This window comes from Otolemur garnettii, unplaced genomic scaffold (assembly GCF_000181295.1).
Source record: "Otolemur garnettii isolate 467f Iridium unplaced genomic scaffold, OtoGar3 scaffold00119, whole genome shotgun sequence".
Taxonomy (NCBI): domain Eukaryota; kingdom Metazoa; phylum Chordata; class Mammalia; order Primates; family Galagidae; genus Otolemur; species Otolemur garnettii.
In genome coordinates this window covers 2,237,898-2,252,365 of record NW_003852514.1, presented here as the reverse complement: position 1 = coordinate 2,252,365, position 14,468 = coordinate 2,237,898, and the positions used below count along the sequence as shown (strand labels likewise).

The 14,468-nt window shown below is 38.3% G+C and overlaps 1 protein-coding gene across 1 annotated transcript in view; it reads right to left on the bottom strand.

Moving 5' to 3' along the window:
• The window catches only part of SUGCT (succinyl-CoA:glutarate-CoA transferase), a 771,296-nt gene that overhangs the window by 138,729 nt on the left and 618,099 nt on the right, over positions 1–14,468 (bottom strand). The window lies entirely within an intron of this gene.

The following is a 14,468-nucleotide window of genomic DNA, read 5'->3' as shown; positions in this document are numbered from 1 at the left end:
CTCCCTCTTTTATATTTTATTTTCTCAGATTAAGGGAACAACATATGTAATCACATGCTCATTTTTGGCCTTATTGCGGACTTAAGTCTAGTGCTCAAATGGTCTCATCCTAAGCCTGGCCAATGGCATCAATATCTTTTCATTTTCTTTACATTGTATCTGGTCTTCTTCTTTTTTTCTCTTTTCTTACTTTAGTGATTCTCTTGCCCTTTGCCTCCCCAAGTAGCTGGGACTATAGGCGCCCATCACAACACCCAGCTTTTTTTGGTACAGACAGAGTCTCACTCTGGCTCACTCCAGCTCAGGATGGTCTCGAACCTCTGAGCTCAGTCAATCCACTTGCCTCAGCCTCCCACAGCTCTAGGACTACAGACATGAGCCACCACAGCCAGCCTGGTCTTCTTTTTTCTTATCTTAATTTTATTGCTCTGTTTCGGTGTTTCTTATAAACTGTCTTGAATCCTTTTGAGAAGTAGAAGGAGATACATAAATATTGATCCATTTCTTGATTCAATAGTTTCTGATTGGCTGACAGGTGGTGGGAGGTGAAAAAGCCCGTGTCATGCAGATGCAGATGGAAGGGGACAGGTGTGGGGCACACTGGTTGCAGACCCAGGTGCAGTATCTTCAACATGGGTCTGACTTAATGGGAGGTAGCATGTGAAGTGAATAACTCTAGCATTTCCCGGAAAGTCATAGTTTAGTTTTGTTCACCAAAAAGTTAGTCTTTAAAACAAATTAGAGATTTCCTGTGGTTTTGTGACTTAATTGAAAGTCAGAATCAGAAGTAGGGGTCCATTATAGGGAATTAGTATCAGAAACTGTTTCTGTCAAAATAAACCTCATTCACTGTGACATCATTCCAGAGTGTAAGCACTCACCTGCCCAGTAATAAGTTGAGGAATCAGTGCATTTTGTATCTTTCTGCATATAGAAGCAAGAAGGAAAAAACAAGCCGCAGGCCCTATGCCCACTGAGGAGAGATGGAGAGAAAAACTCTTAGGCACCAGGTGGCCCTTGTAGCTCAAAGAAGTAGAGCGCTGACCCCATATACCGGAGGTGGCAGGTTCAAACCCAGCAGCTCTGGCCAAAAAAAAAAAAAAACTGTTAAGCACCACCAGCGTGGGCACCTATCCAGCCACTCCCAGCATCTTTTTTTAAATTTGCATCAACTCCTGAGGGAACTGAAACCAAAGAAGTTAAGCTACTTTCAATGGTCACAAAGATATGGCAGTGCCAAGAAACCAGGTCATTTACTTGGTGCTAAAATTGGTGATCTTGTACCCAGGACTTGTTGAATCCCTAAGGCCTAGCCTCATAGAAATACTCCTGATGTGCTTATGAACCAGTCTGGTCCCCAGTTTTTACAAAGTACCTCAGAAGCACGGTGTCACTTTAGTTAGCCAGAAGTTTCAATAGTCCTATAAAATGTGTCATCAAAACCTCTGTCAGTTTGCTTTTTGTATTTAGACCCAACCCACACGTGCTGATCTCAGAAGCAAATCTCTTACTTAGCACTATTGGTCGATTCATTTCAGATGGCAAACATTACTTGAGAGTGCAGATGTTGTTTATGATGCAGAGGATGTATAAATAATGTTATCAGATTGAAGGATATTGCCTCAGTGTGACACAGGGACATTTTATTGAACAAAAAAAAAAAAAGAGAGAGAGAGAGCGAGCGAGAATATTTTACTTCAGTGGGGGGAGCAATTTGAAAAGATATGGTAGGAAAAAGAAGGAGCAACGTAGCAACGTTAGCAACATAGCCATACCGTCTTAGAGAAGGTACTGAACACTATATATCAATATTAATAGACAGGCATTCCCCAAAATATGTACTATCATATATCAGTAAAAAATAATAAAGGAAAAGAAATGTGTGGATAAACCAGGGGGGTTTAGAATTCTCATTCCATTTTCTACCTGGGCCAATGTGATTCTAAAACAACCAGTGGAGAAGTAAAAAGTTTATTTTCATGCAACTGGCTTGACAGCTTTTTGGAATTGACTATATTTGGTCTAAAGCTGACTGTTTTCTCATTGAATGAGCCAACATTCCCAAGGAGTATTTAAATGAACTATATCGTCACAGCATGGGAATGGCTGAGCACTGTACCAAGGTCTATTTTCACTTGATTATATGTGTATTTATTATGTAAAAATAGAGCAAAAATATGACTCTGCCAAGAGACTCCTCTACATTATAGTATAAGCGTAAGCTAGGATTTCTTTAAATTGAAGAGCTGCATGCTTGTTTTGTTTTCACAGCTGTCAGCCTTTTTTATGTCTAATTTTTTTCCCCAATTGGTTGTTATTCATTGTACTTATTATTTATTGTAGGAAAATTTACTGGTTGCAAAATGTGCTTGTTGGCAACCCCCAAAGAAGAAACCCTCAACTCTGTCAATTTATGGTGGATGGAATCATTCAAATCTTAAAAGAAAAAGAAAAGAAAAAGAAAAATTGACTGGGAAAATGGCCCAATCACAGGCCTGTTGTCCTCATATTTAATGGATAGGTTTTCTTCCCTTAGTTGAAGCTTTCTATAAGACCTTCTTTCATCTGGGACCAGAATATATGTAGGCAATACTAAAATCTCTCATGAAAGGACATTCTTGAAATGCTTCCAACTCTAGATGTCTCATCGGGAATCACATTTTCAACTTCAAGCTATGTAAAACAAAATTTCAAACCCTTCCATCCTTTCACAGATTGTACACACATGCGTAAACGGGACAGAAGAAACTTTATCCTCACTGTGCAACTGCGAACTGGAAGACATATTCCTCAGAGGCAAAGAATGTCCAGGTTATAGGAACAGAATGAAGCCACTTAAGAAAATGGTCAATTATGGAATGTTCTGTTAAGAAATGAACTGAAATTACTAATGGATTTCATAATGGCCACCAACCAGCTGCCAGTTGGCTGTAGCTTGGTGACAGATGGTAGTGACTGATCTGGACTAGATTTGACCTAGAGATAGCCCATCATTTATTAAATTGCAGTCCCAAATAAAATTCCATGCATTGCAGCATTTCACCATTATGTCTCACAGTGAGATGCTCTGATAGCATTCCTTGTCTGCCACCCCTGTTGCAGACAGCAAACTATTCAAAGGGCTTAAATATAACACTCAGTAAAGAAAATCCATATTACATCTCGGGACATGGGAACAAAGCAACTTGAATGTTGAGTGGATGTTATCTGAATGAGGTATAGTATGAAATGGGAGCTCTGTTTCACGCTGATCTTATTTGTTACCTCGAGGCACTGAGATTTATCTCCCCTTTATTAATCAAGGGGTTCTCTCCTACCCAGCAATGAACAGAAAGAGCCTGTTTGGGTTCTGCTTTAATCCATCAACACATCCTCAAAGTGAAGAGGGCTGCTGTGGACTGGCTCCAGAACCTACTTGCTTGAGGCTCTTGCATGAATGAGTCACTGGAGACATCTAAAAGTCCCATTACTGTCACCAGAATGCTTCCTAATTGTATGAGTATTTGGAAAAATTAGCCTGAGCTGTGTTTTGGAAGATAAGGCTCACAAAGACCAGGAAAAAAATTCCTACTGCTATAAATCCAGGTAGAACCTTGAAAAATATAGTTCAGTAAGATGTAGGCATGAAATGTATTTTACTACAAAATATATATACTCTAAAAACAAAAACATGACACAGGTAAGTGCTATTTGGCCATCATAAGGTTATTGTTTACTTATTTCAAAGAGACAGAATGTTGTTATTAGCAAACTTTATATTTAACATATTACACTGATTTTCTAATTTTTTTTCAACTTCTTGTTCAGACCGGAAGAAGCCAAGTAATACTATAGCCACTGTTTCTCTGGCATGTCCACTGAAAGGCCCCAAATCGTAGAAAGGAGTCAACAGAGATTCCTCAGAGATTTGGGGGGGAAGACTACAAAGGCCTGACTGTGAATAAAACATCTTTGTATTTTGAAACTTCATCCTAAAACTGTATTGAAAATTTTTCTTTTTATCCATAATATATCCATTTTTATATGAATTAAGAAAGGAAGGTTTAAAGGTGTTCACTTATAAAACATTAATCCAAGAAGATGTGGTACCTTTACTCCACAGCTTTGTGAGCCCCTGGCACGTCCCAGTGCTCCTCTGGATATTTGTGTGCCCAGTTTGTCAAACACTGGTCTAACCCAAATTCCTCTGTTGATAGATAAGAAAGAATACTTAGGCCCAGAGAGCTTGGGACTTAATCAAGACCATGTGACCCTAAAATCACATGAAGTAAAGGTCTGGCAATGGAGGACTAGAATCTAAGTTTGACTGTCCCACCAGAGTCACATGTGGTCTGGGTACTAAGTGACAGCTCTTAAGAAAACTTGTGACTTACTGGTCCTTAAGTGTGGCCTTTTGACGGAATATAAATTTTATGTAAGAAACCCTTTTATTAAAAGAGGTGCAACAGAGAAAGATGATCCTTTTCTTGCCTCTTTTGGTGCTTAAAAAAGTACAGTCTTGTAATCAGAAGGCCACAGGTTCCCCACCCCTAACAGGATGGGCCCACTTCAGAACCCCATTGTGCTTTTGAGTTTTCTGCTGTGGGTTTTGACAAATCTTTTGCCTGACCCATTTTCCAGTTTTGCTCTTCTTGAGTTGATGGTAGAGGTTCTACACATACTGGTAATAAATTAGAGATGAAGCAGCAGAACACAACAGGAATACATTGGAATATAGATGACTGTGGAACAGGGAAGAGAAAGAATGGCCAGTTTCAGAAAGAATAGCACGTGCAAAGGCCCAGATGCCAGGAAGACCACAGATAAAAAATGGTCCACAGGGAAAAATGAGCCTGGGAGAGTTGGCAGGTTCCAGATCACACATGGCTTTGTAAGCTATGTCAGGGGCATTGGAATTTATCCTAGGAACAATGAAGAGATGCTAAAACATTTAAATATACAACATGATGAAATTTGCATTTTAGGAATATAACAGAAGAGATCTCCAAAGCCTTGATTGCTAAGGAACTAGATCCAACTACTTCTTCAAAGTGATCTATTGTTATTTTAAATTTTATATCTGTTATTTTAAATTTTATATTATATACTCTTTGGAAAGAAAAACTGTAAGTAAATACATTATAGCCTCTGATATTAAAAGAATTTATTTTCAGAGTTTGTGGCAATAGTGCAAACACTGGTTTAGGTGGAAGAATGCAGAATCTGTTTTGGTAAGTATTATTTAAGATATTCAAAGTTCTTTTGTTGAAAAAAATTGGCACTGCAGAATCACTTTAAAATGTTAACATCTATACCTAAATCTCCAAACTGCTGATAGCAATTTTAAATTGAAGGTCAAAAGCTGTTTCTCTCCCTTTTTATTGGACTATTATTAACCAGTCAGAAAGCCTAGCAGTTCATTTATCAGAGAAAAAAATATATAAATGCTTGACAGATGAAAGCTATAGCCAAAATGTTATGACTTTATTTGAATTACACTATATAGACAAAGCATGCCAATCCATCAGCCTCGAGTTACTGCCCTGGTACCCATGGTAACAGTAAGATATTTTCCTCATTACTTACGAATACCAAATCTCAAATAAGTATCACAACATGAAAAACAGATGTTAAAATGTGACACTCAAGGTCAGCTTACACTGCATACTTGTTCATTTTTAAGCGCCTGATTACTTCTCAAAAATTCTTTCTGAAATTTCTGACAAGATTTTGTTGGATTTGATTGCAGGAGTTAGAGTCTTCATACACAGGTAAGACACAAAAGGAACCTGACCTGTTATTAACCAAAGTAGCAATAAAATGGGAGAAACTAGCTATTATACTCAAATGACCATTACTTTTCATGAGATATGTTTTTACACAAATGATCAAAAATCAGGAGCATAGTTTCTATTTTTATTCTCTCTTTACTGTGTGTCAAGTAATCTTTTAAATCTATTAAAGGCACATCTTTTGTTTTAAATAGAAAATAACTTTTTATTATTGTGGTTTAAAACACCAAAAACAAATACTGTGGGTGCCAAAAATGTATGTACATTTTAAGGAAGGAAAAAAGTCATGTGTGACTTCTGTACTTACAAGAGGTGTTTGAACTGACTTGTATTGGTACATGAGGTCTGACAATTAAGTTCATGAATTGATCCTAGAAAAAGTGCTATATGCATCATTGCTGAATAGCACTATGGTCACCTTCACAGTATTCCCCTTGGTAAGCTGTACGCTAATACCAGTACCTAGTTCACCCTTCAAAGTAATTTTGGAACGCTCTCTAAAATGGCCATCAAAGATGTTGTCCTATACCCTTGATGTCCTTACTGTCATCAAAATGTTTTCCTTTCAATATTTTCTTTATCTTCAGGTAAAGAAAAAAGTCACTGGGGACCAGATCAGGTGAATAGGGAGGGTGTTCCAATACAGTTATTTGTTAATGGCTAAAAACTCCCCTACAGACAGTGCTGTGTGAGCTGGTGCATTGTCATGATGCAAGAGCCATGAATTGTTGGCAAAAAGTTTCAATTCAGTTAGGATTTTCCTGTTTCTTTACTGATGTTTATTTGGTCTGCTATGCTTCTCACTGTCAGCCAATGATTTTGACACAAGTTCAACGAAATTTTGCAATGTTTTCATCAGTTCTGCTTATTACTGGCCGCCCTGACCTCTCTTCATCAGTGATACTTTCTCTCACCTCAGTAAATCATTTAATCCATTTGTATACTGCTGTTTCCTTCATGGTATCATCCCCATACAACTTGGACTAACATGTCCCTGATTTTACTTCCACTCTTGGTAAGTTTACAAAGAAATTTAATGTTTGCTCATTGCTATAATTCAAGTTTCAACATTCTTGCAACAGCACACAAAAACACACAACAATAATGAATGCCACTCAGCAAGACATGGGCACAAATTGATGTGAACACAGCTCTGAAAGACACTGATATATTAAGGTTATGAAACTTACTGAGTTGTTTGTTCAGTGCTGCCAACATAAGTGAATAGTGTCAAGATTGTGAACTTATTTATCAACCTCTTATATTGAGTATTACAATTTTAATACAGTTTTTTCTTTTCTTAAAATGAGTATACATTTTTTGGCACTTTCTATAAAAATAATATGAAAATAAAATTTGCATTATACATTACTCTCAATAATCACTTCTAATACAAGGTTAGTTCTAGATTTTTTTCTCAGTATATTCATATTTATATATTGATAGCTATGTCTATAGATACTTTCTTGGAATAAAAATCTTGGAACCCAAAACACAGTGAAGATCTTTCCATGAAATTATTCTTCATTTACGGTACTATTTTTAAATATTGAAGGTAGTAGCCTGATCTAGATATGCTTTCATTTATTTAACTAATCACTGATTTCTATGCATTTGAATTGTTCCTAATGTTTTGGTTTTATAAATACTACAGAAATTAACAAATATGTAGCTTAGTCTTTCTATACAAATTATTAATCATTTCTTCAGCCTAAATTCCAAGTACAATTTCTGGGTCAAAAGGATGCAGGTTTTAAAAATTGTGGTCCATAACTGCCAAACTGCATCCAGTAAGATTATAACAAATTACAATCCCACTAGAAGTGAGGAGAGGACACTTTTCTGTCATATTGAGATTTTTTCCTTTTTTTTTTTTAGTTTACTCCTATACTTTACTGATTCCAAGAGGCAAATTTTTCCTCCACATTTAATGTCTCTAAAATCAACTCACATTTTATAATTGATGGTATACTTTTGTTTAGCTGGTGGCATTTTTTCTTTCTTATTAAGACTTATTAAACATGTTACATCACACAGTTGATGTTTTAAATTCTATAAAACATAGCATATGCCTTTATGTATTGTGGTTGTATTTAAGAGATACATAGGTGTTTTTAGTTTTTGTACAGTTGAATGATGTCTTCCTTGGCTGTCATGGTCATATTTCTCTAATTATTATTTTCATTTCAGATTAATAAGAGGATATAATGATTAGGTTACAATGTTTGTGTTTATTAGGTAAGGTCCCTGCTGTAGTTGTGTCCTGCACCCAGGAGGTGTGCCATATAATTTTACATTGATGTCTCTAATTTTATATAGAACATACTTACTGATATTTTCTTCTATTATTACATATTACATTTAAATATTTTATGAAAGTAATCTCAAAAATTACTGTTTTCACAAATGATTGGCCAACTACCCAAATTACACTTATTAAATGATTCTTTTTGCATTCACATACCATCTTAAAGCTTATTCTGTTTAAATATTATTCATTTCTATTATTTCAGTGTCTTAAACACAACAAGCATTTAATAGCTATCCACTGATTGAGTGATTAAATTTGTAGCAACAAAGGTAGACTTTGGCATGAGTTAAGATTTGAAATCAGATTTTAGAGCCTCTGCAGAGATTAGTTTTAGGAGTTAAATGACAACCAGCCAGTTGAGGTTCCTGACTTATCACTGCTTAGTTATGTTCCATATAATACACTAGCAAACCAAAACCCAGCATTCCTCATTGCTGATGGTCAGTCTTTGGCCTACTAGAATTACGAAGCAGAGAGGACTGTGCTGGCAAGTCTCCCTGCTTCAATACAAAGCAAAGTTCCACCAGGATCTAGCAATATATTAAAGTCAGGAACACAACCTCCACTCAGCTCATCAATTCAGCTCACAGGTTTATCTTTATAATTGCCAGAGTCCGACCGGTGCACCCAGCTAACACTTACCAGCAGCTACTCTGCGCTGAGCACTGATGTTCAGCAGATGAATAGAAGAACGTTTCTGACCTCAAAACACCAGCCAGTAAGAAAGATAAGTCAATAACAAGTGCTACAAAATTTAAATCTTATTGTACTGATGTACATTGGGGGTGCCACAGGAGAACAAAGAAGAGAGAAACAGTCCAGGAAGACTTGGGAGAGGCAGTAAATCATGGTTAAGAGGCACATGAAGAATCCCTGGGCTTTTGCAGAGTTAGCATCACCAGGACTGGGACCACTTAGCAAGCATATGGCAGGACCCAGAGCAAAAGTGTCAGAAGACAAGTCTGGGGAAACTGAAAAGAAGACAGGAAACAGAGTGAGGAGGTAAAATTAGGTCTTGGGAACTGATTGAAAATGGAGGTAAAGACAGAGCAGTCTGGGCTGATTATCTTTCTTGAAGCTGAATGCTTTGTAGAATTTAATTCTGATGCCCATCCATTGTCATAGAAATCACAGGAAGAGGAGCAAAGGTAAATTCAGCTCTAGTGTGGTGAGTTTGAGCTGCTGTAGGCAAATATATTCGGTTAGATAAGGTGCACAGCTTGAAGTTAGAGATATACAAAATTGGAGTTCAGGGGAGAGCCAATTACGTTCAACTGTAAATTACTTTAGTTCATTTGCTTCCCTAGTGAGAGCATCTGTGCTGAAGAATGAGAGTTGACTTTTGGTTTGTTTTGTGGAAAATAAGGAGTGTTGATGGATGGAGCATGCCATAGGTGACATTCCTTCCATCACGAAGTCATAGACACTTGGTTCCTGAAGGGAAGGAGAGCAGATGCCAGAAACAGGAGAAGGGGTTATAAAAAAGCAGGAAAGGCAGGTTTGATCTGTCGCAATGGTACCGGTGAAGTTACAGCAGTAAAATGTCCCCATCCCAGCCCACATCAACATCTCTGCCGTGTTTGCCACACTGAGAATAAAGTGCTCATGAATAACTGGAATGAATTAAATATCAAGAATGACCTATCTGGACTAAGTTGGTTTATTTTAAGAACAAAGGAGAGAATTTTTTTCAAAAAATCCAAACCACACCTTCACATTTCTTTTTTAAACAACCTTAACTCCTTGCAAGAAGAACACAGAGACACCACAACTCAGTGATTAGCACTGGATTTTTGGAATGTAATAGAACCTCAGTGTGAATTAGATTTTTCCACAAGGGTCAGAAGTGACACTACCCATGGTGGGAGAAAAGGATGGGTAGGAGAGGCACAAGTATTAAGTATTCATATGCACATTATCTTCAAGTATTGTATGAAAGTTGGACTTGCAAACATTGGAAGAGTTTCTTGCTTCTCCTGAGTGTTGCAATCACTTTAAACATGTCCAGAGTTAAATTTGCTTCTGAGAACAAGTGTTGTATTAATGCAACTTAAGACTTAATTGATAACAGCCAGTGTGGACCCTATTATTTAAGACCTGTGCATTACTAAATAGTTTCATTAAATAATAAAGAGGAACTTTAAAAAGAAAAACAAAGAAAACCCACACAAGCACATGGTTTTCATTTAGGGAGGAGGGGCTGGAGACAGGCCCTGCTCTGAGGTCAACTTCATGGCTTCAGGCAAAACTAGGAGATTAAACAGAAACTACAGCAGAACCATAGCTCTCCGTTATTAGGGACTTAACTCAGTGTATCAGTGTACAACCAATGGTGGGGGGGGGGTCTTTGAATTTTGTTTTTTGAGGCTGAATAGTTATATTCCTTTCATTTCTTTTTCGTTTTCAATAATTAATATTAGCTAATTAATGTCATGGAAAGTGACATAAAGTTTAAAATGTTCGACAGTTTAACAACTTCAGTTGGTTTTCTACATGGCAAACGGCAGTTAGATGGTAAATGATGTCCCCTAACGTTGGCAAATGTATTCTTTCCAAAAGAGTGATGAGAATACAAAGCAAAGTATTATATAAAGCATGGTGTGGCAGATGGGCAGGGTGGGGAGAGTAGAGGAGGTGGAGGGATTGAAAGAAGTAGAAGAAATATTAATAATTTAAACAATTCTACATACAACTGATACTTCCCATATAAATACTCAAAGTGACCATGGCTAGATGCCTAAGGGCAGAGTAGGACTTGCACATGCTACAGAATATTAAAACTGAATTATTTCCACTGCTGTTTGGGGTAAGGTCAAAGGTTCAACACAAAATAACAGGTGGCTGTGGTTCTAGCCCACCTTTGTAAGACTTGCAAGTGGTAAAAACTGGTTTTATAATCCTTCACACCTTCCTCATGGGTATGAAGTTGTTGGAATATCGTGGCATATTCCCCTGGCCATGGAAGTAGAGAAGAACCTCTTCCTTCTTCCCCCCTGCTTAATCAGAGAGGCTTGCAGAAGACAACTAAAAGAAGATGGGGAGTTTATCATACCTAGAGCATTCAGAAGGGGCTGAGGGAAGCCAGGCACAGAAGAGACTCTGTCTGAGCCAAGGGACCTGCTGTGGAAGCCTCCCAGAGGGATCCATCAAGCAAACTGAAGAGCCAGCCTCTGACAGTCTCCACTGCAGACAGGGTCTACACGAGACACATGAAACTTCTTCTGCCCTATGTCTACTCTCCTAGGTCCCTCCTCTGGCAGGTAGTTGGGTGAGGGGTATAGGATGAGGGACAGGTGAGTAAATGGAACAGAAGTGAACCACACCCCCCTCCTCTACCCCCCATGGCAGCCTTCTGAATTGAAGTGGGCCATGCTGGGAAAAAATAGGAGCTTTCATTCTAAAATAAGTTCAGAGATTTTTATTATTCCACTGTGTTGACATACGAATTACATTTTAGACACATCTTGTGACTAAAAGTGATGTGGGAAACCTTTTATTATTAGGTCACTAAAAGAGTTATGGGATCTCCCCAAGATCCAAAGGCAGGAAAACCTAAAGGGTTTCAAAGGAATAAATTTATGGCAGCACTCTCTGAAGTATGCTCCCTAAGTCTGACACTAGAGAGATGTGAGGCCTGCATATGCCAAGGATCCCCCAGGGGACCTGCCACCCCAGGGAAGAGACTCTTTCCTCCTCTAAGCCACATTCAAAGACTAATTGCTGAAATGTTGGATTCAACATCCATTTTGGGAATGAGTACATATAATTGGTACTTCTAATAAATACAGGGAAAGAAACGAATATATTTCTATTTTATACAGACAGCTGTATTTACAAGTAAGAGTTGCATACTCAAACCAAGTTTTGTATGATCCTGAACTCGTCTTTCCTCTACAGAGGCAACTGGCAGTTTCCTTGAATATGGTATTATGCTTCAGGAGGCTTCTGCAGTACCCTACAACAAATTATGGTGAAGAAAACCAACATGTGTAACATATCATGTGAGATGTATGCTGCTTTCCAGCTCTGTCTGATGAAACACAATATGCTTTATTTGGCTAGAAAATGAAGCTGGATCTGTTCTTATGAAATTACTTGTGGTTAAAAGGAGGTAGGTTAGATTTTTTATCAGGCCTCACCTACCACCTACTCTGTTGGTATTGCCCCTATAACAAATAGCATTCCTAAAAGTTACAACATGAATATCTAGCAATCTGTACAAAATAATTTGAATACTCAGTCATTGATTCATCACTTAAAATCCCTAGTTATCAGGCAAAGAAGCTGTAGTCTCTGCACTGCAAAAGGCCACAAAGTCAAAGTTAGCTTCTAGTGCCAGCCCCACCCCTTAGGACTGGGTCACCTCAAAGTGAGCCCCACCAACCCAGCTTTGGTTCCCTCCTCTTCCGGCCATGGTAAGTAAGAAGGGACACTAAGAAAAAGCCTTCAAGAGAGGTGGGAGGAAAACATGGCCTGCTGAACTAGGAAGTCTGGAGGGCCCTTAAGAATGTGGATGTGAAGTAATCTAGGTAACCAATGACCAATAGAAAGAGATAATCAATGACCAATAGAGAACGGTGATACTGCCTGAAGGCACAGAGAGGCCAATGAAAGACTTGCAGCCAATTTTAAACAGAGAGAGAGAGAGTATTTATATGCCTGTAGGCCAGGTGTCTCCATGTCTCTCACCTTTTCTCCTCCACAAGAGGGATCTACTTTCAACTCTCTTTGGAAGTGCTCTAAACATTCTTTTTGTTCTTCTTAAATAAAATCTCTCTTTGTCACCCTGAAACTTGTGTGGGTTACTTTTGCTTTCTATCCACACTGCCTGTGTCTCTCCAGTTTTATTTTCAGTTTTCATTCGCTTTTCCTTTTGATTATCGACCTGCCTTGGTTGAATTTTCTAGCTTGGCCGAGTAATTGAACCAGGTGTTTGGGGAACCAGAACCCACAACCCCCAACAATGAGGACTGTTGGGGACACAAGTCTCCACTAAACTGTAAGTACTACCTACATGTGGGCTGGGGATGCTACCCAGGGAACCCAAAGACACTGGAGACCAGATAACTGTGTTCAAAGAGTTTACAAACCTACAGTGTAGTTGGGCATACATAGAAATAGCTTCACAATGGTTTCAAAATTCAAATAAAAACAGAATTCACAAGACAATATAAATTTAGTGAGTGGTTCAGAGAGTCAGAAACAAGATTTCACAGTGAACAGACTGAGGTTTTACCGAATAGGGAGAAGGAACTTGGTGAAGGGGACTGAAGAGGAAAGAGGGGTGTGTGTGGCAATGTTTAACAAAGACACCGCAAACTAGTGGCTACATCATAACATTTCAAAACAGAACCCTGATGTCCAGCTTCTCTTTTAGCCCCAGGGGGCTAAGTGTGGGTTCCCTTTGGCATGAAGAAGAAGATGCCTTGTCTAGGGCACTTCAGTGACCACCGCTCTGAGTTTCTCATGCCCATTAGCCTTTGCTTAATGCCTGGCCCTGGTAGGCACTTGGGATTGCTAATCTTTGACTTAGAAGTTTCACTGACTCTCTAACCAGTAATCAAACCTCAGTGAAAACCCAAGCTATTTGGGCCATCACGCAGTACTGCCATTCCTTCCTCATCTCATTTACTGGCAGTAATTTACCTCCTAACACCTGGAGGCCTGAATTCCATACTCTAAATAGGGTATTGACAGGCAAACCATGAGGATTCTTTTTTTTGTAGATGGTATCTTTTCAAATAAAACCTCCTGGAGGGAATTTTCTTAAATTAAGTTCTCAGGGGAAAACAAAAACAAAACAATAATAAAACCTCTGATGAGCCCTGAGGCTGATACTTCAGTAAGCGGACAATTATTTGGTAGACTCTCCCTTCAGATAAAATTATCTACTTGTAACATCTCTTTATTTCTTGGACTAATTCTAATGTGATTGTAAAGTTTCTTCATTTTCTTTAGGTATGATTTCTCTCTCTCTCTCTCTCTCTCACACACACACACACACACACACACACCTTGATACCTAAAACCATACTATTATCAAGATCTAGAGGAATAAGGATGAAGGAGAAGAGGGTGGAAGAAAAACTTCAAAGATAAGGTCTCTTGGATAAAACATTAAAAGCTTTATGTGCCTTACTGCTTTATACTCACTGTCTGTAAACAGGCATGGGGATTGTATCTGTATTATTTCCATAAACTGCAAGAAGGGTCACAAATAATCTTTTCATAATATAAGCAGAAAAAAATGTCTTTTTGAGACAGAGTCTCATTTTGTCACCCTGGATAGAGTGCCATGGCATCATAGCTCCCTGCAACCTCAAACTCTTGGGCTCAAGTGATTTCTCTTGCCTTAGCCTTCTGAGTAGCTAGAACTACAGGCACCT